Below are 16,120 nucleotides of genomic sequence, written 5' to 3' on the forward strand. Positions count from 1 at the left end.
ATCGAAGGAAGAAAGTTGTCCAATCATGACCACAATCAAGAACATGGCAGGGTTGTCTTGTGTTATCCCTACACATCCCCTCAAAGGCCTGGAAGAGAGGGCCCCACTGGGGAGAGGCCAGACGGGATTCAAAGACATCCCTCATTACAGAGGTCTTGAGCTGGAAGACAACTCTTAAGCCTTTCTAGAACAACCAGCTCTCCTTCTCCTGCCATGAAAAACCTCCCAATACCTCCATGGCAGGCCTGGCTTTCCCCGGCACTCTGATCTGCCTGCTCTTCTCTTTCCCTCGCGCACAGAACCACAAATGACACTCTAACCTCCACTGGCTTCTGCCCTCCTCATTACCTGCTCGCGAGCCATTGTCTCTCAGACTGTGAGACACAATCACAACAGTCTAGTTAGTACATGGTAGTCTGGTCCTCCCTTTACAGTGGAATGAGGCTGTTCAGAGGAGCAGGAGTGATGTTACTCAGGCTCACGCTCGCACGCACACGCACACAGACTTTTATGTAGACACCCATGCGCACACACACCTAGCTTTGTATGCAGGCACACACACACACACCACAGACTCCCGCCTCCCCCACACACACGGGACGTGCCACCTCTCCTCAGTCTGCAGAGCGAGGAGCAGCAGAGAACCCTTGTGTAATTAACATACTTTCATACATGAACTCCCGCAGATTAGGATGATCTCTAAAATTCAATAAACCAAAGGCTGAAAGAGAGAGTGCTAAACCAGATGGTTGCTACACTAATTTACTTTCAGACAGTGTGTTATTTTTCATGAATGCATGCACAGCCCCTGTTAGAACATATTCTAAAAAGGCTCCTAGGTCCATTACAAATTTTATTGTCATATTTTTGGGTCTGCTACATCAATTCACCTTTAAAGCCATTGTGAGCGAGGCAAGTTACTTGGCTAGGACCTGTCCACATTTCAGCTACAGGGTGTTGAACTACAGAATACTTTACCAATTCTATTTTACGTTCTACATTTTAGTCATTAAGCAGCTGCTCTTATCCAGAGTGACTTACTTAGTTCCTGCGATAGACTAGCGTCCTGTCCAGGGGGTCTACTTGTACATGAAGCTACTTCACGCTACAGCAACAGGAGATGGGCTACTGCCCTACGGGCCAATCTGGTTCAGACTTAGCTTCTTACTACAACATTTAGCATAGTAAAGTAGCATCCGTTGTGCCCATTCAAAGAGTGACAGTCCAAAACCTGCAGTGTCCATTGGAGCTGACCCGTCCTCTCCAGAGGAAAAACAGCAACCTTCAGTAAATGTGATACAAAGCAACAAACAGTCAGCGCCAGAGTGGGCAGTGAAACAACCACAGGGAATTGTACTTCAAAACTATAGCAGAACTTTTCTTTGATTGAGGACGCCAGGTAAGGTTTAGCGCCTCGTTTGTACACCAGCCATAAAAACAACAGGCAAAGACAGAGTGGTGAGTTACAGACACAGCGCGCTATAATCCAGCATGTGTTCTTCCTCACCATTCCCTGACGTGCTTTGTTTCATCCCCACAACAGTGTATATTGATCTCAGGCAGGATTGTGTATCGTGTATTGGCTTTTCATCAGTGCTTAATCTGAACCTATTTGTGGCATGATTTTTTTTCTTCTCCACTTAGTGTAATACAAGCGATCAAAGTTCATTCGAGTTGCCACTTTGTTAATTATCCTGCCCCCTCCCTCAAAAAAGTAATGTGAAAAAGTCCATTTTCAACCAGGGCTTGATATTCTTAGAGTTGATACGGGTTGGGCCGGCCCGGGCTTATGGTTTGTGCGACATTATAACCTGTTTGAGACCAACGCTTGGCTTTGTACAGAAGCGTGCCTGTATCTCTCACATAACTAGAATGAGATTAACTTGATACAATCTCTCTCCCTCTTTCTGCTCTGATAGACAAGAGCCTGCAACTCTCATCTCTCCAGCGTTGCACTTCATCATTTATTTCCTTATAGAATCATAGCCGAGCAAAGGGTTCTGGAGGTGCTGCAGCAGCCCTAATGAATTGAAATACATCTGCCAAAGTTATAGAATTACTGCATTCTGTTCAGAAAGAAATGAAATAATTCAGAATAGCCTACTACTAATTACTATTACTACTACTATTGTATTTGAAATATTGCGAAAAGCCTGTTTTGCCTGTATGCTGTTCACTGACAGATTTGCCACGTGTTCCCGGCTGTAGGCTAGCAAAATAGTAGGTGATGAGATTTTGGCATGAACTCATTGGCCATCCCCGGTGAGTGAGCTGCGCATCATTGGGTAAGTCAGTGAAACTGGAAAGTAGTTTTAGCACTCAAACTTCATCTTCATATTGTACCAACATTGTGTCTCCTAAGACCTAGGCCCAGGCTATTAATGGATTCAAGACAAGGTTGCTTTTATTGATCTCAGATTCTCAGTGTGTCAGTGTCAAAGTAACCTGTCGTTTCAATCATTTGTGCGGTATTAAAAAAGATTCTGCCACAAATCGAATTAGCATAAAAAAGAAATCCCCATAGAAATCTGTCAGTTTAAGCTAGAGATATTTGTTTTTTGTAATGGATGAGTCTCAATCCACCACATACACCGATGTCGCACTTCCGCATCTGCAGTGAAAGGTGACAGAGCTAGAGAAATGTTTGTCAGACCATTAGACATCCCGAAAATCTGTATTCTCACAAAATCCTCTGTAGCATCTGAAAAGTTTGGCCTAAAAATTATTATGGAAAAATGAGACTCTCACGAACACGTACTGTACATGTTGGTTGTTTTGCTCTAGGACGCCCACAGGCATCACAAGACTCGTCTGAAGGTCCCCCGGTACCAGTTGAAAAAATGTATGAAAGTACAATGAACAAAAATATAAACACAACATGTAAAGTGTTGGTCCCATGTTTCATGAGCCCACATAAAAGATGTCCGAAACTTTCCATACGCACATAAAGCTTATTTCTCTCAAAATTTGGGAGTGTGTAGACTGCAGGAATGTCAACCAGAGCTGAATGTTCACTTCTCTACCAATGTCGTTCTAAAGAATTTGGCAGTACTTCCAACCGCAGACTACATGTAACCACGCCAGCCCAAGACCTCCACATCCGGCTTCTTCACCTGCGGGATTGTCTGATACCAGCCACCCAGACAGCTGATGAAACTGTGGGTTTACACAACCTAAGAATTTCTGCACAAACTGTCAGAAACCGTTTCAGGGAAGCTCATCTGCATGCTTGTTGTCCTCACCAGGGTCTTGACCTGACTGCAGTACGGCGTCGTAACTGACTTCAGAGGGGAAATGCTTACCTTTCGATAGCCACTGGCATTCTGGAGAAATGTGCTCTTCAGGGATGAATCCTGGTTTTAACTCTACCGGGCCGATGGGAGACGGCGTGTATGGCATCGTATGACTGAGCGGTTTACTGATGTCAATGGTGGCGGTGGGGTTATGGTATGGGCAGGCAGGCATAAGCTACGGACAATGACCACATTTACATTTTATTGATGGCAATTTGAATGAGATTCCGTGGCGAGATCCTGAGGCCCATTGTCGTGCCACTCATCCCCGCCATCACATCATGTTTCAGCATGATAATGCACGGCCCCATGTCGCAAGGAGCGGTACACAACTGAGCAGTCCATTGAGCATGTTTGGGATGCTCTGGGTCGACGTACGACAGCATGTACCAGTTCCCACCAACATTCCACAGGCCACAATCAACAGCCTGATCAACTCTACGTGAAGAAGATGTGCCGAGCTACATGAGGCAAATGGTGGACACACCAGATACAGACTGGTTTTCTGATCCACGCCCCCTTATAAAAGGTATCTGTGACCAACAGATGCATGTCCGTGTTCCCAGTCATGTGATATCAATAGATTAGGGCCTAATAAGTTTATTTCAAATGACTTATTTCCTTATATGAACTCATTAGTTTGTTATGGATTCTCATTAGTTTGTTATGATCTGTGCTGCGCCGTATGAGTCATGATTTAATTGTTTAAGCCTTTTCCTGTCAGACTAGTCATGCCATTAAATTGAGCAACCATGGATAAGTGCAGCACCATTACAACTGTGGGAAAGGACAATACAATGGAAAACACAGTCATACACTGCAGGAGTGGGTCCAAAAATATGGCTTGTTACACAAGCCTCAGGATTGAATATCCTTCCACGGGAGGACTTATGCAAGCGCACTCCGGAAACATTACACATTCTCATTTACAACGTAACCCACAGAGAGGAAGAGCATATTAACACATCTTTGTAAACACTTTTTTTACAGACGGATTGGGAATCATATTTGGATTACCACGGAAAGAACATGACAACCCCCCACAAAACCCAGCATGCTTAATCTCCATGCTCATTTCCTGTATAGTAGCATTACTGCTTAATTAGTATGCTGACAACCCCGCACTGAGAAAAGCCTCACAATACCTGTGAAATTACCTTTTACTGCCGACGCGTCGTTTACTCTGCTTTTGGAAGAAGAAAAAAAAGTATGTCTACATTTTTGGATGGGGTTCAGATTCAGTCTTCTTCTCCACTTAGAGAATTCCGGTAGGATGATTACCTTCTCAACGACAAGTTGGCTTTGCATGTTAAACTCTTAAGGATCCGCCCCTTTTCTTCCATTTTCGCCTGAAATGACATACTCAAATCTGATTGCCTGTAGCTCAGGCCCTGAAGCAAGGATATGCATATTATTGTTACCATTTGTAAGGAAACACTTTGAAGTTTGTGGAAATGTGAAAGGAATGTAGGAGAACACACTTTGTAGTATATTTTACACAATAGATCTGGTAAAAGACAATACAAAGAAAAAAACAACTGTTCTTTTGTATTTTTTTGTACCATCATCTTTGAAATGCAAGTTTTAGACTGATCCAATGAACCATTGCATTTCTGTTCAACATTTTGTATCAAGACTGCCCAAATATGCCTAATTTGTTTATTAATAACTTTTTATGTTAAAAATTGTGCACTCTCCTCAAACAATAGCATGGTATTCTTTCAAATCAAAATCAAATTTATGGCCATGCAGTCGTGGGTGAACAGGGAGTACAGGAGAGGGCTCAGAACGCACCCTTGTGGGGCCCCAGTGTTGAGGATCAGCGGGGTGGAGATGTTGTTACCTACCCTCACCAACTGGGGGCGGCCCGTCAGAAAGTCCAGTACCCAGTTGCACAGGGCGGGGTCGAGACCCAGGGTCTCGAGCTTGATGACGAGTTTGGAGGGTACTATGGTGTTAAATGCTGAGCTGTAGTCGATGAACAGCATTCTCACATAAGTATTCCTCTTGCCCAGATGGGTTAGGGCAGTGTGCAGTGTGGTTGAGATTGCATCGTCTGTGGACCTATTTGGGCGGTAAGCAAATTGGAGTGGGTCTAGGGTGTCAGGTAGGGTGGAGGTGATATGGTCCTGGACTAGTCTCTCATAGCACTTCATGATGACGGAAGTGAGTGCTACGGGGCGGTAGTCGTTTAGCTCAGTTACCTTAGCTTTCTTGGGAACAGGAACAATGGTGGCCCTCTTGAAGCATGTGGGAACAGCAGACTGAGAGAAATAAGCTTTTTGTGCGTATGGAAAATGTCTGATTTTTATTTCAGCTCATGTAGCATGGGACCAACACTTTAGATGTTTTGTTCATAATTTTCTTCAGTGTAGATAAGTTTGCTGATATCGAAAAGCATTTATTTGTATAATTATTTGCATAAGTACATGTGCCATTATATGTACCACCCGGGACCACGGACATTCTCGAAACCCACATGAAAAAATACAAAAGTTTACTATAGTATTCTATCGAATTCTGCAGTAAACTAGTCATTTTTTAATATCTTTTTTTTTCATTTTTAGCAGACGCTATTGTCTAGAGCGACAGGAGCGCGTACCACCCAATACATTACTGGGGCCAAGCTTCCTGCCATCCAGGACAAATATACTAGGCGGTGTCAAGGGAAGCCCCAAAAAACTCCAGTCACTCAAGTCATAGACTTTTCTCTCTGCTACCTCACAGCAAGCGGTACCGGAGCGCCAAGTCTATTTCCAAAAGGCTCCTTAACAGCTTCTACCCCCAAGCCATAAGACTGCTGAACAATTAATGAAATGGCCACCCAGACTATTTGCATTGGTCACTTTACCCCTACCTATATGTACAAATTTTCTTGACTGACCTGTACCCCCGCACACTTGGTAACAGTACCCCCTGTAAATAGCCTCATTATTGTTATTTTATTGTGTTACTGTACTTTATTTAAATGTATTTTGTAAATATTTTCTTAACTGCATTGTTGGTTAAGGTCTTGTAAGTAAGCGTTTCATTGTAAGGTCTGTTGTATTTGGCGCATCTGACAAATACAATTTGATTTGATTGACAGATTTTTCACCTCGTTGGCTCAGGATTCCAACCAGCGACCTTTCGGTTATTGGCCCAACACTCTTAACCGCTAGGCTACCTGCTACCCCACAGTAGTATAACACAAATCTAGGGTTGCTATCCAAGCCGGCTGGTCGTTCGTTCTATTGGTTCGGTTGCCCGAGACTCGACCCAGTCGTTCAGTCTTTTTGTTCTGTATCTATGGATGCGACCCAGTCGTTTGTTCTAAATGTTCCGTTGCCATACAGGCTGGCAACGATCTTATCCCTTGCTTGCTAGCTAGCCAACTGTGGCTAAGTTACAGAATAACAACAGTAGCTGTATTTGCAACTGTCAAAGCTGTTTTCTAGTGACATTTATTTGGATACATCCATAACAATGAGTTAATGAGGTGCGATTTCGCCTAGCATAGAAAATGTTCTCTCTCGTCAGGACACGGTTGTTCAGAGGAGCTAGCAAACAACACAGCTAACACAATAACTTTAAACTGAAGCTGAAAAGACTGAAAACTAGCTGCACTTTGTTTCATTTGACCTTTTGTCAATTGACATTTCTGCCTGTCTGTCTCGTCCCGACTCCCGACCCCCAGACGTTCATTACTATGTGACAGCTGGATATCGAATTTGAATATTGAAACAATGTTGCAAATGTCGGAGAGACAGACAGCAAGGTTTATAGAAATCTCTGCTGTTGAAAACTACATTTTTCTCCGCTGTTGAAAACTAAACTAAATGTTAGACTAAAAGAAATGTGAGATAATGTATAGATGCTTTTATAGTTGATATCAAGTTTATAACTTGCCTGGCTGGGCTGAGAGACTGGACTGCGCAATCAGATGGAACGAAGTAAATAGGCATTTTAACGTCATAGATTTAGCCGGTGGTAACTTGTGAAATAGACACTGGCTGGAATGAGGTTTTAACCAATCAGCATTCAGAATTAGATGCACCCGTTGTATAATGTAGAATACTATAGAAAATACTACAGTATTGTCCACAAAAACACTACATTTTTTAAACTATAGCAATTTGTGCCACCTACGAATGAGAAACCTACATGCCAAGTGTAGACCATATATGCTGTGCCTTACAGGTTATAGAAAAGAGCAGAAATGCCGACCTTCCTACAGGTGATGTGAAACTGTATATTTTAGTGTTTGGCCAGTAGGTTTCCTCAAGGAGAAAGACTCAACTTCTCTGTCAAAGATAATAAAACAAAAACCCTATTGTAAATACTAAAGTATACTACAGTCATGTCAGCAAAAACACTACAGTAAATAGTCCTACTACTCTATACGACAGTAATGTCTGCAAAAACTCTACAGTGGATACTATAGTATATTAATATAGTAATATTACAGTATGTAGACCATAGTATACTATTGTATTATTTGATGTGGGAAGGTGATGTTTCTGTGGGTTCGATCATACACTTCTGGATCATTTCAAAGTTGGTTGTTTTGATAATGCAGAGTTAGAGTTGTTTTTTGACACCTCTGCAGGGCTGGAGCACCTTGCAGACAGAGACCATTGGTTATTGGTCTTTTAGCTGCTGTTAAAACAATGATTTTCCAACGAGGCCCAGTGATGAATGACTATACATTTGTATTGGTTCACTGTGTGAGGCCTCTTCTCATTCCAGGTATGGTGGTGGAGTTGTTTACCTCTCCAGGCTGTGGTAGGTTGTGTTGGATCTTGCTCTAATCCAATTGGTGGTCAGCACCTGCCCTATGGCTGAGCAAATCCAGGTGACATCATAGCAGTGGTCTAATGAAATGTCATGGTTTGGATTACTCCATAAGGGGACCAGGCATCAACTAGAAATCTCCCAAAGAAGAGAGACATGCATATTACACTCTCTCCGTGCTTCTTGACGACTCCACATATCTGTAATACATCATTAGTCCCATACAGGTGTTGGAACAGTCACTAATCTAAGATGTGTCCAATCACGTGAAAACATGTATTGTTTTCAGTAAACATAGTATTTGTGAGGGAAAGTCTGATAAAAGGCTTTGATATGATCCAGCTTTGTGGTCTGAAATCTGAAGCATCTTATACTGTAACATATAGAGCTCATGTGCCACTCGCTGCTATTCAAATAGATTCCTTCTCATTATAACAGCCATCCACTGTAATGCATGTGAACTCTCCTCCCAAACCTCTGTTTGTACATCACCCTGGATGCTTCACAATTGGCACCATATTCCCTATATGGTGCATTACTTTTGACCAGAGCCCTATGGGCCCTTGTCAAACATAGTTGTACTCTATTTGGGGAATGCTGTTTTCAGATTAATGTCTTCCTGCTTTCCTAGTTGTTTACCCTGATGATTAAAGACTTCTCTGCAGCTTGCATATGACAATTGTTTACCCCGTCTGTCCCCATAAATTATGCATTTATCTGACTGTCAACATCCAGGTTCAGCATATTTTTTCATGATCAGAGTCTGCAGGCACATTTTAGGGAAGTGAAGCTTATAAACAGGGTGAATGGTGGTTCATGGGGAAGTAAAGGGAAGAAATACAGTATTTCTATAAGATTTTTAGACAGTATATTTCTATGAAGACAATTCGTATGACCAGATTGAAAACCTTTGATGGAATGTAAAGTTAGTACTGGAGATGCAGGTGTTATACACAAAAATATGTTTCAAACATTTTCCAATCATTTCAAGTTATTAATGACTAATTACATCTACCAGTACTAATTGGTTGAGGTAGCGCTAAACTTTGAAGTGGAATTGAAGTGATTGCAAGCCAGCTGATATTCCAGATTGTTACGTTGGGCCTCTCAAATTTCGACTCTGATCCTGCATTTGTAACCATGTGGAAGGTGAGAATTTATCAGTTTTGAAGTCATAAATGCCCGTTTGAATTAGTTGAGAAACGCTGATTGACTAATGGCCAACTGTGTCAACTGCAAATCAAAAGTAAAGCTATCATGCTTGTAAAACAACATTTAATAGATCGTTTTTACATTTTTTTATAAACAATGTCTTTATTGTTGCATTTAATTGCCAAAAATGCTATTATAGAGGACATTTCTTTAGTAGGCTATGGGAGAAGTGTGTACTCAGGATAATAGACAAGTTTTCCACTAGTAATTACTTGTTTGAAGGCTGTTCAAATTCCCATCTCTCACCTGGTTACAAATGCACCATGGCACTGCCTCCTTCAGTGCAATATGTTATTGTTGCTGAAATGGGTACAAGAGGGAAGTTCGCAACGTGGCTCAAGCACTTTCACGAGGTGCCCCCTATTCTCAACCACCATAAATGGGCGCATATAAACCCAAAGACTGTAAAAAATATAAACATAGCCTACCTTTCACTCTTGTCATTTCTTTGGCTCGGTCAGAATCAGCTGCCAAGGGCTACTTGAATGCAGAGTAGAGCAGATGTTGTGTTGTTGATTCTTTGCGTTTCCGCCTTGCTCCAGTATACTGGGGTGATGTCGGGATAAATGTGTCAACATACAGTGGGGCAAAAAAGTATTTAGTCAGCCACCAATTGTGCAAGTTCTCCCACTTAAAAAGATGAGAGAGACCTGTAATTTTCATCATAGGTACATTTCAACTATGACAGACAGAAAGAGAAAAACAAATCCAGAAAATCACATTGTAGGATTTTTAATGAATTTATTTGCAGATTATGGTGGAAAATAAGTATTTGGTCAATAACAAAAGTTTCTCAATACTTTGTCATTGCCTATTAAGGGTATATAACAGAGGTCAAACGTTTTCTGTAAGTCTTCACAAGGTTTTCACACACTGTTGCTGGTATTTTGGCCCATTCCTCCATGCAGATCACCTCTAGAGCAGTGATGTTTTGTGGCTGTTGCTGGGCAACACAGACTTTCAACTCCCTCCAAAGATTTTCTATGGGGTTGAGATCTGGAGACTGGCTAGGCCACTCCAGGACCTTGAAATGCTTCCTACGAAGCCACTCCTTCGTTGCCCGGGCGGTGTGTTTGGGATCATTGTCATGTTGAAAGACCCAGCCACGTTTCATCTTCAATGCCCTTGCTGATGGAAGGAGGTTTTCACTCAAAATCTCACGATACATGGCCCCATTCATTCCTTCCTTTACACGGATCAGTCGTCCTGGTCCCTTTGCAGAAAAACAGCCCCAAAGCATGATGTTTCCACCCCCATGCTTCACAGTAGGTATGGTGTTCTTTGGATGCAACTCAGTATTCTTTGTCCTCCAAACACGACAATTTATATTTTGGTTTCATCTGATCATATGACATTCTCCCAATCTTCTTCTGGATCATCCAAATGCTCTCTAGCAAACTTCAGACGGGCCTGGACATGTACTGGCTTAAGCAGGGGGACACTCCCTTCAAAAGCAATAAGAACACCACTATAGCGAAGCATAGTTTTTAGATAACCTAGTTTTTTGGCTAGTCATCCATGTCTCCACTGCAGGATTTGAGTCCTTGGCGGCGTAGTGTGTTACTGATGGTAGGCTTTGTTACTTTGGTCCCAGCTCTCTGCAGGTCATTCACTTGGTCCCACCGTGTGGTTCTGGGATTTTTGCTCACTGTTCTTGTGATCATTTTGACCCCACGGGGTGAGGTCTTGCGTGGAGCCCCAGATCAAGGGAGATTATCAGTGGTCTTGTATGTCTTGCATTTCCTAATAATTGCTCCCACAGTTGATTTCTTCAAACTGAGCTGCTTACCTGTTACAGATTCAGTCTTCCCAGCCTGGTGCAGGTCTACAATTTTGTTTCTGGTGTCCTTTGACAGCTCTTTGGTCTTGGACATAGTGGAGTTTGGAGTGTGACTGTTTGAGGTTGTGGACAGGTCTCTTATATACTGATAAAAAGTTCAAACAGGTGCCATTAATACAGGTAACGAGTGGAGGACAGAGGAGCCTCTTAAAGAAGAAGTTACATGTCTGTGAGAGCCAGAAATCTTGCTTGTTTGTAGGTGACCAAATACTTATTTTCCACCATATTTTGCAAATAAATTCATAAAAAATCCTACAATGTGATTTTCTGGATTTTTTTGTCTGTGATAGTTGAAGTGTACCTATGATTAAAATTCCAGGCCTCTCATCTTCCGTCTTCAAGAGAGAGAGAGTTGCACCCCTTCTGAAAAAACCTACACTCGATCCCTCCGATGTCAACAACTACAGACCAGTATCCCTTCTTTCTTTTCTCTCCAAAACTCTTGAACGTGCCGTCCTTGGTCAGCTCTCCCGCTATCTCTCTCAGAATGACCTTCTTGATCCAAATCAGTCAGGTTTCAAGACTAGTCATTCAACTGAGACTGCTCTTCTCTGTATCACGGAGGCGCTCCGCACCGCTAAAGCTAACTCTCTCCTCTGCTCTCATCCTTCTAGACCTATCGGCTGCCTTCGATACTGTGAACCATCAGATCCTCCTCTCCACCCTCTCCGTGTTGGGCATCTCCGGCGCGGCCCACGCTTGGATTGCGTCCTACCTGACAGGTCGCTCCTACCAGGTGGCGTGGCGAGAATCTGTCTCCTCACCATGCGCTCTCACCACTGGTGTCCCCCAGGGCTGTGTTCTAGGCGCTCTCCTATTCTCGCTATACACCAAGTCACTTCACTCTGTCATAACCTCACATGGTCTCTCCTATCATTGCTATGCAGACGACACACAATTAATCTTCTCCTTTCCCCCTTCTGATGACCAGGTGGCGAATCGCATCTCTGCATGTCTGGCAGACATATCAGTGTGGATGACGGATCACCACCTCAAGCTGAACTTCGGCAAGACGGAGCTGCTCTTCCTCCCGGGGAAGGACTGCCCGTTCCATGATCTCGCCATCACGGTTGACAACTCCATTGTGTCCTCCTCCCAGAGCGCTAAGAACCTTGGCGTGATCCTGGACAACACCCTGTCGTTCTCAACTAACATCAAGGCGGTGGCCCGTTCCTGTAGGTTCATGCTCTACAACATCCGCAGAGTACGACCCTGCCTCACACAGGAAGCGGCGCAGGTCCTAATCCAGGCACTTGTCATCTCCCGTCTGGATTACTGCAACTCGCTGTTGGCTGGGCTCCCTGCCTGTGCCATTAAACCCCTACAACTCATCCAGAACGCCGCAGCCCGTCTAGTGTTCAACCTTCCCAAGTTCTCTCACGTCACCCCGCTCCTCCGCTCTCTCCACTGGCTTCCAGTTGAAGCTCGCATCCGCTACAAGACCATGGTGCTTGCCTACGGAGCTGTGAGGGGAACGGCACCTCAGTACCTCCAGGCTCTGATCAGGCCCTACATCCAAATAAGGGCACTGCGTTCATCCACCTCTGGCCTGCTCGCCTCCCTACCACTGAGGAAGTACAGTTCCCGCTCAGCCCAGTCAAAACTGTTCGCTGCTCTGGCTCCCCAATGGTGGAACAAACTCCCTCACGACGCCAGGACAGCGGAGTCAATCACCACCTTCCGGAGACACCTGAAACCCCACCTCTTTAAGGAATACCTAGGATAGGATAAAGTAATCCTTCTCACCCCCCTTAAAAGATTTAGATGCACTATTGTAAAGTGGCTGTTCCACTGGATGTCATAAGGTGAATGCACCAATTTGTAAGTCGCTCTGGATAAGAGCGTCTGCTAAATGACTTAAATGTAAATGTAAATGTAATCTTTTTAAGTGGAAGAACTTGCACAATTGGTGGCTGACTAAATACTTTTTTGCCCCACTGTATCAGCTGATGTAAGAAGGGCTTTATAAATAAATAAGATTTGAATTTTGATTACAACATGCCCAGAGGCTATAGTTGTTTTAAGGCTCTAGATTTTTTAACAGAATAGCCTGAAATGTTTTTTTCAACTCAGAATTACTCAAGAGGCGTAGCCCTCAACGCAGCGTAGTCATAGCCTATAGGCCATGTGTTTAATTTTATTTGTATGTGTTCATTTGGGCTCACAGTGCGGACCGAACTGAAATCCCCATACCAAACGGTTCGGTACGAATATGTGTACCATTACACTCCTAGTACACCCCGACCCTCAAAGTATAAATAACATCTAATTTCATGAATTCAGGCTTTTAAAATATAAAGTTGATGATTGTATCATTTCGCTAATGAGCCTCTAAGTCCCCTTAGTTGCCCTGATTATTGGACTTACAAGCACTGTCTAATCACATTACAAATGTAAGGCAAGTATGTACTGTAGTGCTTGGGCTCTATACAGACCACTTAATCATTTTACCCTTGGTTTAAACTGTTTTGGCTTCCGAAGCATACTATGGCATTTCCTGTTTGTTCATTGGTGTTCTCTGCCATCGGTTGTTCCATTCTGCCAAGGGTAGGACATGTTGTCTTTGATTGTTGTTCATAGTTTTCATCCAAATTGATTAATTGAGCCAATTAAGAGTCCATCCAGCCTCGGAAGCAGATGAGCGTGTCATTTCTGATAACAAAGCCAAACCACAGTAGACTCACAAAGAAGACTTTGACAAGACAGTATGTCCATGGCACAATGAAACACAACTCTAAAAGTTGGATACTTCATTTTTAGTTTTAACAATAAACAATGCAACACTTACATACATTGACATCACACTTGCTCTGACCCACATGTTCCCACCGTATCCACACCCAATGCTGTTTCTTACACTTGTACGACTCTGCCCCATATGACTTCAAATTGGGCTCTGTTGTTTCTGACTGTAGCCAGATTTGTGTTAAATATTTAAATAATAAAGCATTTGATTACTCTATTCTCTTGACGTTGGAGTATCAATACAAGTGACACAAATAATATTGTCCGACCTAATAGACCTAAAAGTCTATTTACATTGTAAAACTTCTGAAAACCACCTTTCTCACTCTGCTCATAACATTAACTTTAAAGCACTCCCAGAAGGCATGAATTATCCAGTCATTGTTAGTTTTTCACTTAAGACATGACTTAGCCGTTGTGCTGTAGGATTTGTGAATTTTGGCGCTTGTATAATAAATTAAATACATTGGTTCATACTGGATTAAGCATACAGTTTCGTAAACTGTAATTTTGTTTGTTATGTTCCAACACTCCCTCCATTTTATGCCAATAGCAGTTATTTTTTAAGTCTTGGATCCAATAGTTTATATATTTATTTTCTAAGAGATTGTCAGGTAGATAGGCTCTCTGCAAGGTTTTGGATATCTTACCTACAATATCATATGAGTATCTTTTTTTCTGACTCAAATAGGATTCCATCAACATTGCTCTGATGTCCAAAAGATTTTAGGTCGACATTTCGTGATATGAAACTTAAGTTATATATATTTGAAAATGTATACATTGGTCAGTCCAAAATTGCTTTTTAATTCTGGCATGGAAGTTGCTGGATACTTTTTAATGCATCATCAGTGTGATCCTTTTTGCTGACATGTTCTTTTGATCGCTGTATCAAGGCATTGCTGAATGCATCATTAGTTACAGGTCCGAGTGCCAAGCTGAACCTATTTTTGTACGATTAAGTTTGATGCTTGACCTGCTGGCATCATTTAGACACATTAAATGAATTTATGAACAGCACAAACGTTGAGCATCCTTGAACCTCTAAGCAAGCAAATTGCATTAAAGAAAGGCTACTTTCGGAACTTTCATGCAAGATTTACTTACATTTACATTTACATTTAAGTCATTTAGCAGACTTTTCTTTTCATTTACTTGATGATACTACCATATCCTTTTTACAACTACATCTACAACCCACTACACGTGCTCCAAAGAGAGGGAAATACACACACACACACACACACACACACACACACACACACACACACACACACACACACACACACACACACACACACACACACACACACACACACACACACACACACACACACACACACACACACACACACACACACACACACACACACACACACACACACACACACAATGCCTCTCAGTGACAAAGGGTTAGAAGCTGCCTTGTCTGCCACCTGATATTAATGAGTGCAATTTGGATGTGTGCATCATGGGAAAGCACCGGGTATAAGAGGAGTTCCTTTTATGGCTCAGCACAAGCAAACAGCCTCGGGGCCGCCGGGCTCGCCTATGATTGTGACATTAGAAGGCGGTCAGGCTAGTGTCTCATTAGCCATAGTGCGGAGACAGCTGAGGGGCCTGGAGGAGAAGAAGAGACAGCTTTGTGTGTGTGGATGCTCACAGACCGGATCGGCGGAGCCCTAGCCAGCCACCGCCAGCGCCACAGATGTAGGTGAAAAATGGCGGATGGCGGAACAGTAGTGTATTTGATCTGGCTTATGTTGCTGCATGAAATCAGATGGCAGTTAAAACACATTGCTAGCTGCTCATTAGCACAGGAGACAGGAGCATGGTGCAATTCAACTTGACACACATACACACGTGAAAGCATACACTTGCAAAACACACACACTCAGCCCTCAACAGCTAATGAATGGCTAAATCGAACATCTCACCGAGGAGTTAGAGGTTCAAAGGACTTGATGTTGTTTTTTGATTCCATTTAGGATTCAATTCCTAGAAACAGTTCATTTGTTTTCCTATGGAACTTTGGATTTTGGACAGGCTATTCTGCTATGCTATTGCATAAACCCTCTTTAGGTTGCTTCTCGCTCTCCCTCTCTCTTTATGTGCAAATTGAGTGTGAGGAGGTTCTCTCTTCTCATGTGTCTTAGTTAGCATTAAAGGGAAACTTCGGGATTTTGGTAAAGAGGCCATTTATCTACTTCCCCAGAGTCAGAACTTCCCAGAGTTAGGAAGTTGCTAACTATTCCTA

The 16,120-nt window shown here is 42.8% G+C and overlaps 1 protein-coding gene across 1 annotated transcript in view; it reads left to right on the plus strand.

Annotated features, from left to right (window-relative positions):
• LOC124006128 (glutamate receptor ionotropic, kainate 4-like) overlaps window positions 1-16,120 on the plus strand; it is a 427,028-nt gene that overhangs the window by 164,114 nt on the left and 246,794 nt on the right. The window lies entirely within an intron of this gene.

This window comes from Oncorhynchus gorbuscha, linkage group LG19 (genome assembly GCF_021184085.1).
Source record: "Oncorhynchus gorbuscha isolate QuinsamMale2020 ecotype Even-year linkage group LG19, OgorEven_v1.0, whole genome shotgun sequence".
Lineage (NCBI taxonomy): Eukaryota > Metazoa > Chordata > Actinopteri > Salmoniformes > Salmonidae > Oncorhynchus > Oncorhynchus gorbuscha.